This window comes from Siniperca chuatsi, linkage group LG9 (assembly GCF_020085105.1).
Source record: "Siniperca chuatsi isolate FFG_IHB_CAS linkage group LG9, ASM2008510v1, whole genome shotgun sequence".
In the NCBI taxonomy this organism is placed as follows: domain Eukaryota; kingdom Metazoa; phylum Chordata; class Actinopteri; order Centrarchiformes; family Sinipercidae; genus Siniperca; species Siniperca chuatsi.
This window is the reverse complement of record NC_058050.1, coordinates 13,480,608-13,486,607: the sequence shown is the minus strand read 5'-3', so window position 1 is coordinate 13,486,607 and position 6,000 is coordinate 13,480,608.

Here is a 6,000-nt window from a genome sequence, read left to right as displayed (position 1 = left end):
GGTGTACTGCATAATATAATTGAGCAATTAACATCATATCATGCTCTGTGATGTGTATAAAATACTCAGCAAGCCCAGTTTACATTGATTTTGGATCAATATAGAATGAGTAAAAGATCGAATTGATTTTATTCTGTGATTAAACATATCTGTCCTGATGGGAGTGGTCTCTTCAAGGCTGACAATGCCGACATCCACGGGGCAGGTGGGGTCACTGAATGGTTTCATGAGTAAAATTAATTATGGGAATTAAATGTTACGGCCAGCACAGTTACCACATTTCAACCCAGTTGAACACCTAAGGAAGATTTTGGACCGACTTCGTGATGGCAGCACCCACATCATCAAACTAAAACAATGGTAATCTCATTTAAAGTTATTTTGGTGTTGATTTTCATAGTTAATGTTAAATCTAATTGGTTGTCTGAACCCCCCCCCCCCCCCCCGTGTGTCATTTAGTTTTTTTTAATTTATTTTAGTTTAGTGTAAGTCAGTTGTTCCTTTTTATTTTTTTCTTCTCATTTTTGCACCTAACTAAGACACTTCATGTTGTTTTTTTGTTCTTTTAATTTGTCACCCATATGTGTTGCATATGGTGTGATCTATCACAGAGTATAAATACATAATGGAAAGGACTCTTTCCTCCTGTGAAACAAATGTTATTACTTGTACTGTAGTGGTAAATTAAAAGTATGAACTATGAAATGATGTCACATAATTTTTAGTAGGTGAATAATCACCTCAGTAAACAAATTAACTGTATGTACTGCTCATTAATTTAGTCATTCATTTCTTTTAGAAAATGCTGTCATGTAACTTTCATCTGTCCAATATTTTGTATTTATGTGCTAAAAATAAAGATATGTATTATCTTTAAAAGGATGTGTAACCTTATTTTTGCGATTCAGAATGTAAGTGTGTTTGGTGTCTTTATAGCCCAGTACATCCCCAGTTGTGACTGTGACCCTCCTTCTTCCTCATTTTCTTTCCTCTTCAGCCACTGTAAACTCATCTCTCCCTTCACTGATGCGCTCGATCTGATTTATGTCAAGATCTTTAGTAAAAAAAATGCAGAGTAAGCGAATACAGGTCTTTGCGTGTGAGTGTGATAGTGTGATAGTGAGGGGGGGGGGGGTTTACAATTGTGCCTCATTCTCTGTGTGTGATGCTAGTCAAATATTTCTATCAATGCTATTGTTAAAATGATACACCTTTCAGGCTTAGCAGGAGATCATGATTCCCTGAAGGGCTGCACAGCCTGAATTAATTAAAAAATACATTAATTTATCAAAAAAAAGACATAAAACATCATCTCAACACTTTAATAGCAAATGATGGAGGCAGAGAGAGTGTTGACTCATCACCTTGAATGTGGATTTGTGTGTGTGAATGTCACACAGTGTCTTAAAGTGTCACAGTGTCTTTAAATCTTCTAAACTTTTCCATACTTCTTTCACTACCTTTTCTAAACAAATCGCTCATGTCATTTCCTCAGAAATCAACTGAGATTCCCTGCATTAAAAATAATGTCTGAAATGGGAAACTCAGCAGATTCCAGTTTTTTTGGATCAGTGCCGGTCTCCACGTTTAAATTTGGGATCATCCTCTCGCAGCTACCGACACTGACTTCTGATGTGGAAGTTAAATAAATAAAATCATTTCTCCATGGTAATTTTCGTCAAACTTGCCAAATGCAGCCTAAATATTTGACATGGAAGGAGAGAAGATCAGTGAGAAGTGAGATCAAAGGGGGGGGGTGCATGCATGCATGCGAATGTGTTAGTGTGAGTGTGTGTTGGGATGGTGCAAGTAGTGATGAAACGTATTCTGCAGTGTGATATTTTCAACACCACCAAATTCCGCTCCATCTCCTCCACACATGGAAGTAATCTAAACTCAAAGCAGCCTTAGTGTGTGTGTGTGTGTGTGTGTGTGTGTGTGTGTGAGTGAGTGAGTGAGCAACTATTCTTCATATTCCTGTCACCTACTCCTCTTCTCTCCCATCTTCCTCTGTCTCCAAAACAACAAACACACACACAACGATTGCATTTGTCTTTATCAGTCCCTCCATTTTCCTCACCCCTCATTGTGTTCGGTCTCCTTCGTTCAATATTTCATGCTGTTGAGAGCGTATCTATTCTGAGCTCTCTTTCTCTTTCTCTCTCTCTACACACGCCCTCTCCTCCCTCTCTTCACCCTGCCGTCTTCTAAAAAAAAAAACCCTCTCCCTACACATCACTCTTGCTGTCCTCTCCCTCTTTCTGTACTTCTATAAATCTCTCTCTCCCCCCTCACTGTCTATATCTCATTGCACTCCTAATGTTCTGTGCCCCATCACCTCTTTCTTCCAACTCTGACTTACATTCTCTTCCACCCTTTCATTTCCTTTTCCTCCCCCTCTCCTCTCCTCTCCTCTGTCCCCTCTTGCTGGCTCAGTTTGCGTGACTGTTCAAAAGTATCAGCTCCTCTTCTCCTTCCCCTAACCCCTCACTCCTTCTCTCTCCTCATTCCCCCTTGGATTACTCTCCAACCAAAACACAGAGAAAGCCCTGTTCTCTCTTTTTACACCTCTTTCGCTTTTTTGCATCCCCCCCTCCTTCTCCCATCCAATCTTAGTGGCACCTCTCCTTCTCATCCTCCTCCCTCTTTTTTTCCCTCCTCCGACACTCTGTCGTATTCAGCTCCATCTTCAGCTCCATCTTCACCCCCCTCCTCCTTGCTCTTAGCCTGTACCAGTGTTGTTTTAGGCATAGCAGTGAAAGGTAAACAGAGAGATTGAAAATTCGTGTCAGTCAGTCGGGTGAGAGAGGGACAGGCAGGGAGGGAGAGCAGCAGAGGTGGTGAGGGAGCGAGAGGAGGCGGGGGGAGTGTCAGTACTATTTACTAACACAACAGTGAACAGCGAAGCAGGCCAAGACACAGAGCGAGCGGGAGGTGGAGTGAGAAAGAGAGTCCCTGTACAAGAATGCCATTGGAATGCAGAACACAAGTGTACAGAAAATATGAAGTGTTTACTGTATATTCACATGATGTTCATGTACATACAAGGGTCCTGCTGGATTCATATGTGTATTGTTTACTTTCTGGGGCCCAAGAGAGGGATGCGATGTCCTATAGGGGCCTAATATCCAATTATCAGTGCTATGAGAAAGCTCCGATTAGATTTTGAGGTTGAAGAAAGGAGCACTTGACAGATGTGTTGTTGGCCGGCTCTGGGTTGGAAATGTCATAAGAGCCTCGGTGTCACCGCATGCAGTCAGCCCTGAGGTCGTTTCTCATAATAACCCCAATACAAAAGTAATCCAATAGCACTGCAACCCACGCCTGGAAAATCCAACCTGGATGATTAGAAGTGACAGGGGCGTTTGCTGAAACAGAACATGTCAGCGTCTGTTTCAAAGAAACCAAATGGAAAAGTGAGAAATGGAATTTTTGTTATTCAAAAAAGTACCAAATCCCTGCTACCGTTGGTGTTCGATTTCCAACTTTGTCTTCTTGCACCTGATTTACAGTTTCCTTTAGAATGTAGCCATACGGTATATTTACAACCAACCCCCTATAGCCTCCATACAATCAATCACCCATGCTCTATAGGCTGGGGTTTAAAAGGTCAGTTCACCTTAATGGCAAAAACACATTTCCTCATTTAATTCTAGGTGTATCTGGCCATGCAGATAGTTTGGGTTTTATTTGCAAAGGTTTTCAGACATCCGTCAATAATAATAATAATAATAATAGACATTTTTAAAAACCAACAGCAACATCTTTCCTGAAACAGTTTCCCTGTTGTTCTGGACAATCCACAGAACATGCTGTAAACATTTATGTATAGCTGTGATAAAATATTCTCTCTTCCTAGCTTATTCTGGAGCTTTTGACATATTCCATGGCCTTCTTCAGTGAATGCAACTTCCTCATGTGTCCTCACATGATCTAAGTACAGAACTTTGGTTGCATGATAAGTAGTCTACAGGTGGTGGTCTAGTTTTCATTTGACAGAAGGTCACATGATGACAGTTCCATTTGCTAAAGAAGACAGTGGGAAACAGGTGAAAGCCTCTTAAAAGGTTAGTAAGTGAACCTTGAGTTCAGAACATTTTATGAAAGATATGTGTTTCCAAGGTCAAGAAGGAACCTCATTTTCATAAAGAGTCTCTGGTGATTCTGGAAAGTGATGTTTCTCTTAAATTAAATTAATTAATAGTTTGACAGTTTAGGAAATAATATAAAGAAATCCGACTCACTGATTAACATGTCATATGTCATTAGTTTAATCTGTGCAAAAATCAAAGTGTATAAACAACATGTTGCACTTTTTCGTGTGTGTGTGTGTGTGTGTGTGTGTGTGTGGGGGGTGCATTAGACTATCACATGCACATGATGTCCTGGACTCTTGTCACCGTCAGGTTGCAAGGCCAGTGGAGACTACAGGAAATCACTGGGCCCAGCAAACAAACAATCTGATACATAACCCCCCGTAAACCCACCAAAGAGCCAGGCTAGCTGTTTCCCTGTTTCCAGTCTTTATGCTAACATAAGCTAATATGCTGTAGCTTCATATTGAATGGACAGACACGAGAGTTGTATCAATCTTCTCATGTCACTCTTTGCAAGAAAGCGAATTAGAGTAATTGCCAGAAATGTCGATTTATCTTTATAATGCTGTGACCACCAAAAGTGAAATTCAATTTATGGCACTGTATTGGGATGGCAGCAGGCATTTCAGAGACAGAAGAAACCAACCAAAGACCATCTGCATGGATACCACTAGGGCTTAATCATAAAATATGTATTTTTGTAGTTTGGGTGAACTAACCCTTTAAGGGTAGAAAGAGGGAGTGTGAATATTTGCTTATATGTACATGCATATATCTGGGCATGTATATTTAATTGGAGCAGGTGTTTGACTGTGCTGCTGTGATACTACACAATGCAGTGTAGTGATAAACAGAGACACAACATGGAGACACTGAGGAGCAATGACAGACAGAGGAGCAAGGAGAGGAGGCAAAGGAGGAGTGCTCATTAAAATGTTGCATGCCTGCTGAAACAGAGAGAGATGGAGAGAGAGGCAGAGGCAGAGGAGACAGGTAGACCACCAGAGACAAAGCTAACAAAAGACAGAGGCAAAATAGCAGAGCCAGGTAGCAGGGATCGCAGAGTGGAGAGAGTTTGCATTGGAAATGGGAGAATAAGGTGAGGAGGAGAGGAAGAACAGGGGGGATTAAATGGACAGGCTCATGAGAGGGGTGGAAGGACTGGAGAAGACAGAGGGATTCCCCGATGGCGTCTCATCTCTCTCTCTTTCTTGCTCTCCTTCTCCCTATTCCCCTCCTTTTTTCTCCCAATAAATCATTCTGACTTCTCCTTAACCAACTCATTCCCAGCAGGCGGCATGAAAACTGTAACAATCTTTCTCCTATCTGCTATCTCTCTCTTTTTCTCCCTCCCTCCTCCTGTCTCTGTCCCTGTCTGGCCTGTTCCTCTCTCTTGCACAAACACACCTTCGATGCACAGTTTGTGGCAGTGGAGGTGACAGAGGGGGGCAAATTACTGAACATTTATACCATGTCATGGCAGAACAGAGCTACAGGAATACAGAGCCACATCACATTTGCATGAAAAGAACTCTACATCCAATATAACTTAATTGCTTTTAGATCTAAAGTTTAATTTATGGAATAACTTGCAAAATAAAACAGCAAGTCACTTAAGGGATTCAATGTCATCAAAACTGCCATAAAGTCAAATCACAATAATATCACTGTGAGCATGCCTGATATAGGGTGCAGTATAAAAAACTGTATATTTTCTTTAGATTACGTGAGATGACACGCGCGTACATGTGCGCGTGAGTGCGCGTGTTAATGCGCTGCAGCACATAAGAGGATTGTACATGATAATTGTGCTGTATTAGACTGACTTACAGTGTCGGGGGGGAATCCAAGCAAGGAGGGATGGTGGTGGTAGAATATATGTGTATGTGCGTGAGTCTAGGGG